The sequence below is a fragment of the Acanthopagrus latus genome, chromosome 5 (assembly GCF_904848185.1).
Source record: "Acanthopagrus latus isolate v.2019 chromosome 5, fAcaLat1.1, whole genome shotgun sequence".
NCBI classification, from domain to species: domain Eukaryota; kingdom Metazoa; phylum Chordata; class Actinopteri; order Spariformes; family Sparidae; genus Acanthopagrus; species Acanthopagrus latus.
This window is the reverse complement of record NC_051043.1, coordinates 21538585-21554864: the sequence shown is the minus strand read 5'-3', so window position 1 is coordinate 21554864 and position 16280 is coordinate 21538585. Positions and strand designations below refer to the sequence as shown.

Below are 16280 nucleotides of genomic sequence, written 5' to 3'. Positions count from 1 at the left end.
ATAAGACAGCAAGAAAATCACTGCAAATCATAGGATCTATGTTGTGCAGTACTTATATATAAGAATATCCTTTATTAGTCCCACAGTGAGGATTTGCATTATTGCAGCAGCAAAAAGGGATAGCAAAATAGTAAAAATATATATATAGAGAGAATAGGTAGATAAGCCCATGAAGAGAAGAGAAGAGGGAAAAAAAATCAGTAAGAATAATATTAACAATATAGATAAGAAACAAAATCAAAAGTTCAAACTTACACCTTTAAACATTGGGATGCTGAAATTGAACCTTTGCATTTGGATTGAGGCCTTATTGATTATACTGAACTTTTATGATAACAGCCAACTTTCATTTCAAATCATAGAAAATCTGAATGGTTGGTCCTCTGTTTACAACAGTTTGTTGCTCTGAAAATGTGTTTTTGATAACCAAAAAATAAATAAATAAATAAATAAATAAAAAATCCCAACTCAAGCTCAACAAAAAGTTTTAAATTTCTGGAAGCAGTCGTAGCAGTGTCATCTCTGGGCAGATTATTAATGTGGTGCTCCAGTAACACCACGTTAAACGTATAAATATATTATAATTATGTACAACAGAAACATAAATTAACACCAATGTACCCAGTAGAAATGTGTATTATCAAATGACATTTTGAACCTGAGTTCATTTTAGATTATATCACTTCCGGCCGCCATTTTAGATTCAGAGATTCAACTTGGGAACGGGTCAAATAAATAAGTAAACAAGCTAAAAACGGTTCCTATATGTAACTGCAATACACAGAGTAGTTTACGCTCACGGAGAGAGGATCTCTTAAACATCTCCAAAACTCTGGTTAATGTTGTTTAACGACTTTGTGCGTGTTTGAGAGTTTGCTCTGTCACTGAAACAGTTTAGGTTAACGTTACTGTAACGTGGGTTGCGGGTGCCACAGGAGGAGCCATGAGCACGCCATGAGACAAGTGGACAGATGTTTACACACTGGACTGTTACTGTTCGGACATAAGCTAATTAAGTTGGTAAGTACAGCTGCTTTTTTTCGGTAACTGTCAGTGTAAAATGTGTTTTAGTCTGTTGTGTTTGTTGCTAATTAACCGGACAAACACATGCTAAAACGTTAGCTGTCAGTTAGCTACAAAACCAAACCAACTTCAGTATCAGCTCTGTGCTTTTGGTTATTAGAAATGCTGTCACCATGGTTTTTTGCTATAGTTCTTTCTTTGTTCCTCCATGTTGTTTATATGTCAGGTATATTAATGACTAGCGTGGCTCTTATGTCTGGACAAACTATGATGGGTATTGGTGCTTGTATGCTAACTGCTATCTTTACTGTAGCTAGCACATCCCTCTCCTGGTTGAAGTTGGGTTAGGGTTAGCGCTGTTGTACAGCACCTAGGGCTGTATCACACTTTACACTCACTAAAGTCTGTTATTGTTTGTGAATGGATGCTATGTGCTAATGTTTTGGCCATGTAAATTTAGACAAGGCTCTTGGACGCCATAAAGAAAATACAAATAAATAAACCTTGGTGAGAACAGAGGTCCATTTCTGTGTAGGTAGCAAATAGACAGTTAAAATACTGTGTGAGAATTCAGCAGGACATCAACCCAGTTTTGTTCTTAATGACAAGGCTAAATAAATACTCAAAAACTCAGCTTTGTATTTTAGGGTGCAGATATTAGTGTATGCATTGCATACCAAAGGCGTGAATTATGTCAGATATGCAGGCAGTTATTTTTATTTTGTTTAGTGATACACTGATTATAACTTTCTGACCAATTCAAGGTTCATATTTATGTCTTTAAAATGTATTTTCTGCTGATGTTAATTTAGGCATTCATTAGTACAGGCTATGTACTATGCCTTGTCTGCAATACCCTGTGGAAAATCCTGGTTACATTAAAGATAGATGCTGACTATATTTATTGAAAAAGCCATGACTTGTATTTAAACTATTTAGTTAATGCTATGGAGTTGCCTATATCTGTCCTAGGCATTAAGTTCAAGTCCAGATATTCGAAATGAATGTTTTTTTTTGTTTTTTTTTCTGGATCCCCAGTCTAATTATTTACACTGAGGCTTGATTTGCATTATAGTCAGGAGAAAGTATTAGGGCAGTGATGTGTTATTCTTTGTTTCAGATCTGTATGCTAGCATAATGAATTGGAAAAAAGACAATGTCTTTTACAATACACTCTTGACTTTTAACTTTAAGGCTGTTCACATCCACACTGGGTGAACAGTGTAGTATTTAGACCTTTTAAAACAGTGTGGTTTTAGGGTGTCTTAACTTGTCTTACTTGCCTCAAACTATATTTGGGAAAAAAAGCTTAGATTATTTCTAAGGAGCAGCTGTCATGGGAAATTCCTGTAAAAACAACCGCATGTGAGAAGAAAAACACATTTTTAATGAATTAGTTATCAAGGTTTTAATTATTAAAGAGAATGACTGGGAATGAAAGAACTTAATATGGAATAATCATGTTTAAAACTATCTTGTCTCGTGAACATTGTAGTCTTATTTAATAATGTGTAGGCCACTGGTGGAGGAGCATGTACTGTAGGTGACTGAGGCCTGGCCTCACAGAGCTCATCTGAGAGATCTTACGGTCCAGTTCCTCCAGAATTGTCTTGCAGTCACACGTCAACATTTTATCACTCCACTGACCAGTGTGTTTTTGCCTTTTTCCGATGGAGTCGTGTTGTGTCCCCCCCACTCCTCCGCTTATACTTCAACTGTTTAGCCAGGCTTTAAAATTGCACGGTATTGGATTTTTTTGTCACATAAAACTTCATTCTACTGAGAGGAATGGTTGAAAGAAACACTGATACTGTGACAGAATTGTGTCAAAGTATCAGACTATTGTGTGTAGACAGAACAACTTTCTAATATCGCCATATGTCTGAACTCAGTCTCTTTTTTGCAACAGTTTTAGCTTGACTGAAATTACATTGTATGAAAAAAGTTTTGAGTCTAGAACCTTGACACAAAACTTGACATAAGACAGAGAAGTTCTTGAGCATTTTTTCTTTCACCAGGGTGTGTTTAAACTAGTTAATGAAGTGCAAATTAAGCTTCCTTTTACATTTCTAGAATGTGCTGTAACCCGGCTCACTAGAGTTGACCATTTTCTAAAATACATGTCAAGTTTTCCCTCTCTTTTAAGGTTACCACTGGTTTCTATTCATGCAGAATAGAATAACAATCAATTTGCATTCCTGACTTGGGTGTCATTTATATCTGTAGTGATAGAAATACAAAACATTTATGGAAATTAAGGAAATAGGTAATAGCACTAACACTTAATAACTAGCAGTAAGCAAAATGATCTTCATGTGAAAATTGGTCATGTGAAACAAATGTGCGTCAATGATGTAATAATTCAATGATTTGGCAGAACTGATATCTAAATTAAAAACTCAAAAGTCACATTTGGTGAAAGTGACTTCGGAGATTAGGGAATCAACACTGACATCAGTGTTTCTCCTACATAGGTCCATCTGTGTCAGATTTATCCCGGCTGCCAGAAAATCATAAATAATGAAAATTTCATTATGACACCTTCAATCAAGTCACAGATCTACACCAAATGGCACGATTGAAGAAAACACATCTGTCAGGGATCTTGTGAGGGTGAATATTCAGAAACATAAAAGAAGATATTTAAGTGCTTTAATGTCACTGTCACTCATTTTCAGACTGTACTATTCAAGGGGGAAGGAGAATTTAGTTAAGTAGAATCATACTCCTACCACTTACCACTCTGGGCGGTGTTTGAGCCAGTGCCAGTACATAGCAGGCATTTTGTAGTAGACAGCACCTTCCCCATCTTACAACACATAAAAAGTGAATATCTGAAGACAGTCCACAACCTAGATTAAAAGCTTACTGATGGTTGAAATTGCAACTGGTGCTATTAGACCCCACAGAAGTAACATTGCATGCAGAGCAGATGAACTTCAATACCAGGAATGTACAAGTACTCAGAGGTAATGCTGAAAGCATTTGGTGTCTCTTTGTAGTGGACCTAATTATCGGGGTACTGACAAGATGATTAAACAGCAAATATTTAATTGGACTGTCATTAATATTGGGTAGGGAGAAGAAAATCACAAAAAGTGTGCTCCAAATGGCATTAAACTTGAATTCATGCAGTACTTAAATCACCATAATTACTATAAAAAACTGTTTAAATGTTGGAGCCAGTTAATTAAATGTCCTCTTCCTGCATGCATTAAATTCAGCTGCATTCTGCATAATAGGAGGGCTGTCACAACCTCTGCTGTGAACAGTCAAACAGTTGGTCTTTTCTAGTAAGTGCCCTAGTCAAGTAACTGGGAAGGATGGATGCCTTTGAGACCCAACTGATGTTTGTCAGCCAAGGTAACTGAACACAAAACACCTACAGATATGTGGGTGTAGAGAGCTTTGACAAGGCTACAAAGTGACCACTGCAAACACAATTTATCAAGAGTTATTTCAGAGTAACATGATGATGATTATCACTGTCATTATACTCTTTTTTCAGATATTGAGGTTAAAGAAAATTAGGTAATTCTTGACTGGATTCAGTGAGATGAAGGTAGATTTCACATAAGATGCTCTGAGGGAATCCCTTTCTGCCACATGTATGCGTAATGCAATGGTACTAGAATCTTAATTCCCTTCTCTCCCTATAAATCTGTAGATATATACATTTACTTCGTGTGTGCAGAACAACTGGGAGTATAAATCCTTGAGATATGCTTCCTCTCTGATGGGTTGTGCTGCTACTTCATGGAGATATTTTTCAAAACATTGGCATAAGACAGCATGTAGTGTCAACATTCTATATTGATATTTTGAGTAGGATCTGAATGGACAAATTAGTTGCCTCAGAGAAAGAACCATACATCTCCTATTTCTGTACACATTAAACACAAACAACACATGGTAATAGGGTTGGAATCTGTAGTCGTCAGGAATGTGTGATTAGCTTGTCAATAGCAATTGACTCATCTAAGGTCCTGATTGACTTTGGTGTTAATGCTTCTAACATGTTATTGACAACCCAAATTAGCAGCGTACCACAGTGTATAATTGATAGTTTCATGGACAAACAGATGCTCCTGATTCATTAAACAGTGTGAGATCATCTCCTTAAAGCTGTAGCCTGTAACAATTTTTTTGTTATATTTGCTAAAATTGTCATTATGATCTGACAGTAGAATAAGATACAGGTCAGCTGTGTAAAAATCCATTGTCTATGTCTCCACTCAGTGGCTGTAATTTGATTTGCAAGAATCCACCGCTGCCAGCTCAATGCAACCAATCAGAGCCAAGGGGAGTGTCTGAGAAGTGTCATTCACTCTTGTGCATACCCTGCTGGCAGCCCCCCTCCCTCACGCAGTATGTACTGGGCAGTGCCCCTCCCCTGCGCAGGTGCAGTGCCTGCCCTTACCTGGTCAGATACTTTCAAGCCCAAACTGTAAGCAGTGGTGGAGAACAGACAACAACAGAGCCAAAGAATGCGTCAACATTGCACATGTCAAACAGAAGAAATAAGAAGATTGACTAAGAAAAGCAGTGTGAAAAGAAAGAATTGAACTGAGCCAGAGAGAAAACAAGAATAAATAACAGAGCATCATTTCAGAGGTGGAGAGAGCTGTGGGCAGCATGGCGTTGCACCGGGTATTGATTAGCTGGTAACTCAGTATCCCCCGATATGAGGAATATTGTTTGTTACCTGGGATGTTTACAGTAATCTGCATGAAGCACTCGTCGTCGTAGTTACATGGTCAGAGGGAGAACAATCGGGGCTTATGTTGTTGTTGTTATTTTGAATGCACTGTCTTGTTATCTGGCATCCTCTATTACTGTGGTAACAAGCCTGCTTGTGCACTGCAGGTTCCTTTGTTGGGAGGGGCTTTACAGGCAGGGCTGCAGCGCAGCAGAGAGGAAGAAGGAGGGACCTGGGAACTGTGATAATTCAAATTTTCTGACTTAGTCTACATTTTTCTCAAAATTCCAGACTACAGCTTTAAAGTGTTGGAAACAGGACATGTATGTTGCTTACATGCTGCCTCTGGATAAGTTTACTCAAAGATAAAATCCACTACAAGCTTAGTTTAGTTAATATACAGCAAATATTTTATAATCAGAAATTGAGTGATTTATTATGTTGACATACCTTAGGACACAGAACAAACAGAGACAAAAATGGTGTCTGTTTATATTGGATCACATGTATCACGGGTGTGTGATTGATTAATCAAAACAAAATCAAAAGGCAGCATGACTCATGCTGATTGGTATTGATATGTGTATTATTTGTGACTTATAAGTGACTTTACAGCTTAGATAGTGTATCTAGTTCAATATGTAAAAGACATGTTTATGCAGGAAAATTACCTTTGATTGCCACAGCAGACTTACAGCATTTTCATACATTTCTTAAATACATTTTGCATAATTTTAGGATCCGTGATCTGCCTGATATTGGGGTATTCATATGATCGGGTATTTGTCTGTTATCGTGAAATTTTAACAAATCAATAGAGCTGGTAATATGAAGCCAAATTGCTTTCATCTACTTAACAAGCACAGCATTTTGCAAACTCCAATACAGCAGGTGACTGTTTGCTCCTAAAAAGTGTGTTTTTAATCCATCAATAATCACGGAAGCAGAAAAAGGAGTAAAAGAATATGAAATATCAAATGATCCGTCTTTGCTTACTTCAGTTTTTGCCTTTCGTACCATCAGCTGTGTATAAACTGCACCTTGGAAACTCAAACAAATGAATATAAGAAATATACAAAAATATTAGTTATTATCATTCATCTTAACGGCGTCAGCTGTGAGAAGCAGGTTATTGCACCCTAACCTGAATATATAAATTGGCTAAGCATGCTATGATTGATTGGCCGCTGGTCTTAATTGGGCGACATTTGTTGTCAATATTTTTATCAGTGATCTCTATGAAGGCTAATCAGAAGAGCCAATCAGAAAAACATAAGACCAGTGGTGTCCTGCTATGTGTTTGGCAAAAGTGAGCCAACAGCTAACAAAGCTGATAAGTAACAGTGGAGTTAAACACACAGCAGGACTTTCTGCTCAGAGGAATATGAAGCTTTTTGACAGTGTACTGCAGTTCAACTTTAGATGTTTACAGTCAATAAATGTACTGAAGTGCTTCAGCTGAGCTTAGTTTGGAGGTAAAAGTATTTGAGTTTGGAATTATGGACACTTAAGATCATTTTACTTAACCACTGTCAGATAAAAGTAACCAGATACAAGCAGTGACAAACAGATTTACTTTTAAGTATTTCGTGCAATATAGCAAAATAATTCTGATTAAATCTTTAATCAACATTTAATGTTGTTTTTATTATAATAACAACCAGTCATAGATTATAATAAGTATAGAAACATCCTTTTGATTGGTTATTGACTGCTCATATGGTTTCCAGTGATCAGTGATTGGTGATCAGCTCCAAAAATCCCTTGACCCTTAAACTCATCAGTGCCAACGATCATCGGTAATCTCCTCATTATTTGTCGATTGATCGGATGAGTGTCAAGTGGCACCAGCCTGCTGTAGTATCCACTATATTTATAACAGCATCACAACATTAGCTGTGTTTTTAAAATGAGCGTCATGGTGTAATGTTGCTTGCTCCTGCAGCAATGATCTAGTCAAGGCTGAGAGGTTGATTGGAAGTGAAATTTTCATTTATCTCAGTGACCAAATGTTTCATTGCTGCTTTACTTAGTTTTAGACAAATTAAAAATAATGAGCAACAGCCGGTATTCTCCTTGCAAGAACATTCAACAAACCATCCTGATGTGTGGGTTGAGGTTAGTAAAAATGATGACACTGTGAGGTAAATTGAAAGCTCAGATGAGGCCTAATATAATGTTCCTAAGCTTTGACAGGATAGATGTCATGTCATTTCACCCCCTGATGCTGAGAAGAAGAGGAAAAGCCTGTATCTGTGTCATGTTGGTAAATGAGCTGATCCACATATCAAGAGCTGGCATGTGTCGAGGTGTGCAGCAACATTTGGCTGTAAATAGATTTAAGTAAGTCAAAGTAAATGTCCGTCTGCGCTGGTTTGCTGAAAGAGTGCCATGTAGTGAATCGATGAGTGCGCATGTGTACGTCATAGATAGAAAGGAGTTTGTTCTCTGCAATCAAATGAGCTCTGAGTCAGAGGTTTTCTCTCCCGCCCCTCACATCTCATCCCTCTCCTCTCTCATTTGTCTTTTCTCACTGCATTGATGTCTTCCCTATTACCTCTGATTTGGCTTGTCTGGTAGTGAATACCTAATCATGCTGAAGATGCCACACTTTCACTCCTTGAAGGCTTTATTTATTATCCCTCTCCTTTCCTCTCATCTGGTGTGACACTTACTCCTTGCTGGGGACTGGGGAGATGTGCCACATACAGTTCATACAAGCATGAAAAAAAGACTGTGTGTGTAAAAAAAAAAAAAAAAAGACTGAGTGTAATGATTTTGCCAACCACATACAGATACACATCTGTGGTGCACGTTTTGTGTAAAATTAAATATGAAGGATCTTTTTATGCCCAAAAGAGGAAAAATTTAAGTATCCAAAGACCCTTGTTTAATTATTGATTTGTTTTTTTGGATTTCCTCTGCTTTGATTCACATTGGCTTGTCTGGCTTCATTCAGAGACTTCAGACTTTGACAGAGTTTTTTTAGGCTTTGATTTAGTTCACTAAGATGATCCTCAGCCTCAGCCTCCTAAAATGTCTTTCGTTTCTTTTAAGACTGCACTGATAGTCTAGACACCATCGTCCTCTTCAGACAAGCCTTGCTGTTGCTTCAGAATATGGTAGGACAGACATCCCTCTTCCTGTCCCAACAGTAAAGAACACAATGCAGAACAAGCCCACTATGTATTTGCGTGTGTGTATGGATGTGTTTGTGTGTGAGCCTTTTCCTTTTAATCCACACCAGTGGATACACTGGAGTCGTTGCTGCCCCTCGGGTTGTTCTCGAGGCCTTGGTTGGGGGTCCACAGCTGTTCTATGGAAAATGTACTGAATAAGTCACTTAGTTGCTATGTTACAAGAGACCACAGCAACAGTACACCATCATCTCTATTACAAGGAGTGTTTTTCAGAGAAAAAAACATCCTTTGAATTTTTATAATGGCCTGCTGAGAGATTTGATGTGAGAATCAAAAGGTTGTTTAGATAGATGTTAGTTGAGATATTTGTTTAAAGATTAGTCATTACTGTACATAAATGATCTAGGAAGTTGCTCAAAAACCCTACTTTATGACATTAATCATACACATACTACCCTGAAAAGAAAATTGGTTATGAACTTTGCAGTACATTCAGGATATCTGCCTTTCTCTCATTGTTGTCATTGTCTCTGTGCTGCTGGTCTAGATAGGACACTATAAACCTCACACAAAAAATATGAATACAGCCCTAGTTTTCAGATTTTTTGAAAAAAGACCCACTGGGATAAAGTCTATTTGATTTGCATGTTGTCCTTTGAAGTGCTGTGCCTTGTGAGTGTCTTGTGTCAAGAGAACTGAGGCAGTAATTCATGATATCTGGTGGGCAATGATTGCATCTGTCTTCTTCTACATGAGTGGTCTTGAGGGAATCCAGTGGTTTGTCCATGCATGTGGATGCATATTTGTGACTGCTGTAGCTACGATAGTTCTCAAAGTACAGTCTGTAGTATTAATCATAGCATTACCAATTCTAGCATCTTACTTTGTAATTTTTCTAATTTTTATCTCTTTCTTTTTTTGCCCTGTAAATTCACTGTAATAGATACTTGATTGTGTTTAAGGGTTTAGGTTTTTTTTTATGGCTGTTGCACGTCTCAGCTGTGTTAAGGTCTGTTATTCAGGCACTGCCCCCATTGACAGCTTTAAGTTACAGTCAACAGTTTATCACTGATCCAAATCATTTTATCCAACCATAGCCAAAATACATATTAAAGGTGTTCAACATCTCATTGATTGTTGAGAAATTCCCTCTTCGGAGTCCAACTTCTGCAACAGTAGCCTTTGTTATGCAATTACTGCTGCATATAAAGTGCCCACTGTTGGTTTTTCTGAAAAGCAAAACAAAAAAGGGTTTCTTTGGGTAAATGTTGTCCACTAGACTTATAAAAATTTAAATAACTATTTTGGGGGCTGCAATAAAAGTGGCTTTTACACAGTGCGGTTTCCAATGATGTCCTCAGGAGGCTTTTAGGTTGTGTGGGCCTCAAGCCACGAGCCTGCCCATTTCTCCTTGATAGGCTTGATTGACCAGTCACAGTATTCTCCAAAATGCAAGGTGGCATATAAACAAAACATTCTGTGTAGAAGCAAGACATCAACAAGGGTTGATAATTGAGTGCAATACACCAAACATGGCTTCACATTCTGCTATACAGGTCTCCAATACTGAGGAGGAATCGTAAAGAACTACACCAGAGCCTTCTGTTAGATTTTTTTTCCATTAAAATTATTGTGATTGACAAGCTCCAATTTGCTTTGTGTGGACATTGTACCATAAACAAGATGAAGCCAGCTTGAAAATAAAGCAAGCATGATGATGACACCGGGGTTCCTTTAATTCTTTGGAATCAGAGCTGCCACGCAGTCGGAGACACAGTCTCTGATTGGTCAACAGACTCAGCCAGAGGCAAAAATAACTTTTCAACTTTAAAAAAATGGATACAATCACAGAATACACTTAGCTTCAGATTCATCTTCGTGGATTTATAAAGCTTCCAAAAGACACTGTAGTTGAAGCCTCGATTACAAAGCTTGTGAAAGGGTAATAATTGTTAGGTTCTGTGCAAAAAAGTCTCTAGCATGTAGTATTCAGATATTTAATGTTGCTAATGTTTTATTGTACATGACATCCCAAAAGCAGAGTTCACTTCTGTAGTGTCAAGTATGTCAGATCAGACCTGTCCAGCTTTTGGTGGTGAGACAGACTTGTACATGCAGGTCAGCTGGAAAAGCTCCACTTTAGTGATACTGTATGCAGGTTATTTTCACACATTTCATTTGACATAACATTTATTTTTCACCTACCCCGTCACAGACTTTACTTGCCTTGAGAAAGTAAGCAAGTTAATGTTGAGCCCTGTGGATGTTATGTTAAGCTGCATTTGTTCAGTAGATTCACATAATTTGAGTACAGTGATTCGCGTGTTTTGTTCTTTGAGAGTTATTTTTGGCATAGGTTCATTTCAGAAGTAATTTAATTTGAAACCAGTACATGGCTGGATAAGAAATAGGATTGAAAACATGTCCCCCTTAAAATAATGTTGTTTATTTTTGTAAGAGTGATTTTATGTTTCTTTTGAAACAAAACGTTTATCATCATTGCGCCATGTTTTGATGAACCTTACAGTGAAGGTGCCAATAATTAGATAAAAGTCAGGAATAGTCATCATTTAAAATATGAAAAACTATTGTAAGTCTGTGGACTAAAATGCACCAGAAGTCAAATACTCCTTTATAATGTTTACACTACAATAATTAAAATCAGTGCATATGATGGTAGAGTAACCTTAGACTTTACCAGGGGCCACTGAATTAGTTATTTTACTGCCAAAATGTTTCTCCATGGGGGAAAATCCCTGGCATCCATATCCTTGTGGAAAGCCATGAATAAAGCCTGGCTGATGAATCTGAAAGCCAATGTTATGCTTCGCTAGATTTTCCCAGATATATCATAGTGGCACATAAGTTAGCGGTGATAGCAAACTTTCATGAACTTGTGACTTTCGCCAGCCGTTCGCACAAATATCAAGCTTCCATGCTCTTGCCCCCATCAGATGATGTTGTTTTCATGGAGACACACACGGTGTGCATGGAGGGGAGGGGCTGTGTGTGTGAGACATGTCAGTGACACTGAGACGGAGGGAGAGTGGGGCAAGGAAATGCAGCTAAACAAAAATGCTGCATTTTTAAGTAGCATTAAAAAAAAGAGAAAGAAAAGAAACGCAATATGTGGCATACTGCCACAAATTAGTCAATGTGGGGGAAACACTGTAAGTCCATTTGGGCTGTAATTAAGATTTCCCAAATTTTCCTCCAATTTAATATGCAAAACATGAGATAAAATACTATTACAGATATCTATCCAATCATTTAAAGCCTGTAACCAGGAGAGTTGACGTTTAGATTTACTCATACGTCTGTTTTAAAGAGCTTTTTAAATGAGTTGTTCAGTCTAGGTCTTCAGTAATCTTATTTTAGTTGCTGGGTCATTGCTAACTCAAAGAGCTGATTGTACCTCCATCTCTGTTTGTGCACCACAGTCAACTGACACACTACCCCCACCCTCTCTCTCCTCTTCTTCCTGAGGTGTCAGTGTCTGCAGAACCACAGGAACAGGCTTGAGGGAGACTGGCTGAATTATTTTCCTCTGTTTTCACTTCTGCCCTCTTTTTGAATCTCCTGAAGCATATGCTCTCACACAAAGCTGGTATTCTCTCGCTTCTGCTCATCGTGTCACACTTTTGCTTGCCAGGAGACAGTGGGTGGGCATCTATGGTCTTGTGGGTGCAAATGTATAAGTATCTCTTTATCTTGACACCCTGAACCACCCCTTTCGCCATGTGCTATGATCCTCCCCCTATCTTGAAAAACTTGTAAACAACTATTCATAAAAACTGTACTAAACGGACACTAATTCTGCTGCATTAGCACAGATATTTTTGTATCAAACCAAGCTTTCAAGCCACACCAACAAATGACTTTGTTATAGCAAAGAAGGAAAATCTGCACAAATGCTTTTAACAAAAATGACATGCATGTTTGTATAATTTAAACTGGGTAGAGCTTCCCCCCAAAAAGTCAGTGATTCAGATAATCAGTTCAGGAGCCATCGATTTAAATCTCATTTATATGTGGATTTGTCTGCTTTTCCTTTTTCCCTCCATTCTCAAGAGTACTACAGAATGATGGCATAACAGGCTAGTAACAATCCATTTCTGTCTTAAAATGACCTACAATATTAAGATGTTTATTTCTCTGACTCTGCAAATCTAATGTTTTTTAAATTACAGATGATGACCAGAGGCACACAAAATTGGTTCTTCCAAGTAATACATGACACCCAAAACGGTTGGGCTGCTCTGCAAGTGTTCTTACCTTGTCAGGAGGTTGGATTCGCAAGATCACATCATCATGTGATGCTGCAAAACCATCTTGCCAAGCTTCAAGCTAAGCACTTTCGTCTGAACCACAGTGGTTCAGCATACAATGAGGAACTGATGGCAGCATCTTTGAATTGCTTTTTTTCCCACCACACAGTCCACAACAAAAGGCTTAATTTAGTATCATAATTTACAAAGAGAAGCAGCAAGTTCTCTTTAGCTGTTTATCATTAAATCAACTAATTGTTGCAGCTGTATTGTACAGCTGTGTGACAGAGTGGAGGTTCTTCTTTCACAAACAGTCTTTGGGTGAGTACAAATAATGACCACACAGAGCACACAAACCCAACAACATACAAGTATATTTTTGGCATGTTACCATGTAACTCTTGGAGTCACTCACCAATGCGGCCAAATCATTTTTCACATTCCTGCACTCTACTTTTCACTTGCTGTGCAAAACCCAGCTGTTGTAAAGAAGAGCAGAGCTTAAACACCAGCGGGCAGTACTAGACAAAGCACAGAGCTGTACAGGAAAGAAAGGACTTTGGTCTGCTTTACTTTAGCTGATACTATCCCTTAAAGTAGGCCCAGATCAGCCTTGAACCCCTTCACCATTAAAGTATAGTATATGGATTTAAAAAAACAAATACACTTTTTGTTTTTGATTTGACAGTTGGGTACCAGTCACGATGACATTATTCATTGTTTGTTACTACTTTAATTTATAAAAAGAGTTTAGTATCAGTGCTTGGACTAGAAAATCTTGATTCTCATCCATTACGTTAGCATAGCATGCTTTTTAACATTATCAGACGCATAAATGTATGTAGACCCTAAGGTACTTGGCTCTCGTGAGCGGTCTCAAAGTGCATTTTAGACTAGCAGTGGCAGTAGTGCGTCAAGGACTTGCTGACGTAAATTCACTTCCACAGTGGTGGCCTCTGTGTACCTAAGTCCTTTGTGGTGCTTTGTTTTTACATTGTCTCTGCCACTTCATGTTGTAGTGCCTGCTGTACCGTCACATCTACGTGATGTGGAGAGGCTTGTTGAGTGTTTATTTGTTTCAATATCCCTGCAGGAGTCTGCTTTTTAATCGTGCATGAGCGGCTTCATACCTCTACCAAATTAAAGCCCTTGTGGTGTTTTTGTAATGTCTCTTATTCTACCTTGCTGTTTGCATTTTCAATTTCTCTGTCCTCTTCTAACACCACTCTTTTCCATTTATCAATTTGTTGCCTTTCTTCTCTCTCTCTCTCTCTCTCTCTCTCTCTCTCTCTCTCTCTCTCTCTCTCTCTCTCTCTCTCTCTCTCTCTCTCTCTCGTTTCAGTGGAAGTCATCTCAGCCTCTCCCCTTCTATCACCATGTTGCCCACTTTGGAGCTGGAGTGCATTTTCTTGGTGTTTACGCATATCACTGATAAATTGTTTGGCTTGATCTCAGAGAGCAAGCTTGCTATTAGAATGGTTTATCTGATTTGGTGTTGGGGGAAGCGAATGTTTCATTATTTTTATGTAATTAAAAAAGAATTCCCAGGGGGTGGCCTTTCATTTATACAGTGTTCCCAAAACACAGGGGCGGGTGGGCTGTAATTTGCCATCTTCTTTTTCTTATTTGGATTAAATATGCAACTCTTGCACTTTCAGATTAAAGAAACCTTTATGATTTCACCCTTCTCTTCTTTTTTGTCATTGTAGGAGCCATATATTTGATTTAGATTTGGTTCTTGTTGATTTCACTTGTGGTGTTATGTCACGTGGGTTGGACCGATTGGGATTGTTTGCCTATTTCACCTGTCACATGCATGCTTGTGAGATAGAGAGAGACGGGGGGGTGAGTTGGGAGTCACATTTTCTGTTGACCGTACGCCTGATCTCATACCTCAAACGAATATTTAACATCTATGTTCATCTTTTGCAAATACCGGATTCTGTTTTCTTTGATATTATTAATAAACCCATCAAACGAATCAATTAGCTGCTACAGTCACATTTAAGTGTCTTCATTGGCATTATAGAGTACACAAGTTTGATTTTACTCACCAAATCACCTCTCGATTAGTGTAGAGGTGCACTGACATAATTTTCATAAATCCCCCATCAAAAAATACTTGCCATTGGCCTAACAGTGTTTCTTAACCTGCAGCCCAGATGATAGTTTAAAAAAAGGAGTTTAAAAAGTTTGCCTTCTTTGCTCATTTATTGCTGGATGATAGAGCAGAATTTCACTAGACTGTAGTCAAAGCTGTTCTGATTAATTATTCAAAAATGTAAGAAAAACAGATTTACTTTTAGAATAAGCACATGGTCTAGTTCTTTTGTTTACATTCTTTCGCTGACATCTTCCTTCAAAGCATTACTTGCTGCATTCACATTGACATGTTATGCTTTCGGGGACATTTTTCCTGAATTCCCATGGCATTAATCAGCTAGTCTCTAAACTCTCAACATTTTTGTTTTTATGTGTGCAGGCTTCAGTGAATACTTGCGTAAGTGCACTAATGGCATTGTGCTAAGTGTCATGTCCAACCCCAGAGACTGTTTTTTATCTTTGTTAGATTTGACGGTTGCCTTTTTCAGCCTTGTGTCTGCTTTCCTCTAATCACGCTTCTGTAGGGTGAAAGGTTAGTTTCCCAGCGTAAAGAAGCTGACCTAAAAAAATGTTGTGGCTTAGCAAACATTCTTCCCCCTAGAAACTACAGAAATTGTTCAAGCATGGAGAAATTAATCACATCTATATGAAACAGTATGTAAACTGTAAACAAATCAGTATCACTGGAAACTGCTTGAAATTGAATCTTTCCATGTAGAAAAGTGCTACACCCATGTGAGGTGTAATATTTTATAATATTATTATGAAATGTTATATTTAATTTAGAAATCAGACATGCTCATGTGGGTCATTCCATGTTCACCCAGAATTCAGATCTGAATTGTAATATACCCCGAAGTATTTAAGATTGCAATCCCAATTTATTTGATTTTAAAGGCAGTGTGATGTGATAATGAGATCATGGAGCCCCGCTTGATTGGAAAAAGCTGGGAAGAAGAAGCCAGATCTCACAAGTCAGCAACACTAAAGGAAAAGTTTTGTTTGTTTTTTTTGGTTTGTTTTTTATTATCAGTTCATAATGTCAGA

At 37.9% G+C, this 16280-nt stretch overlaps 1 protein-coding gene across 7 annotated transcripts in view; it reads left to right on the top strand.

Annotated features, from left to right (window-relative positions):
* The first annotated feature begins 677 nt into the window (after positions 1 to 677).
* gpat2 (glycerol-3-phosphate acyltransferase 2, mitochondrial) overlaps positions 678 to 16280 on the top strand; it is a 109203-nt gene continuing 93600 nt past the window's right edge. For 5 of the 7 annotated variants that reach the window (XM_037097156.1, XM_037097155.1, XM_037097150.1 and 2 more), the window contains exon 1: positions 681 to 1020. The gene's annotated coding sequence lies outside the window, so the exon portion shown is untranslated. Of the gene's footprint in view, positions 1021 to 16280 lie in introns of all 7 variants that reach the window. The other 2 variants (XM_037097157.1, XM_037097153.1) reach the window with 2 other exon arrangements.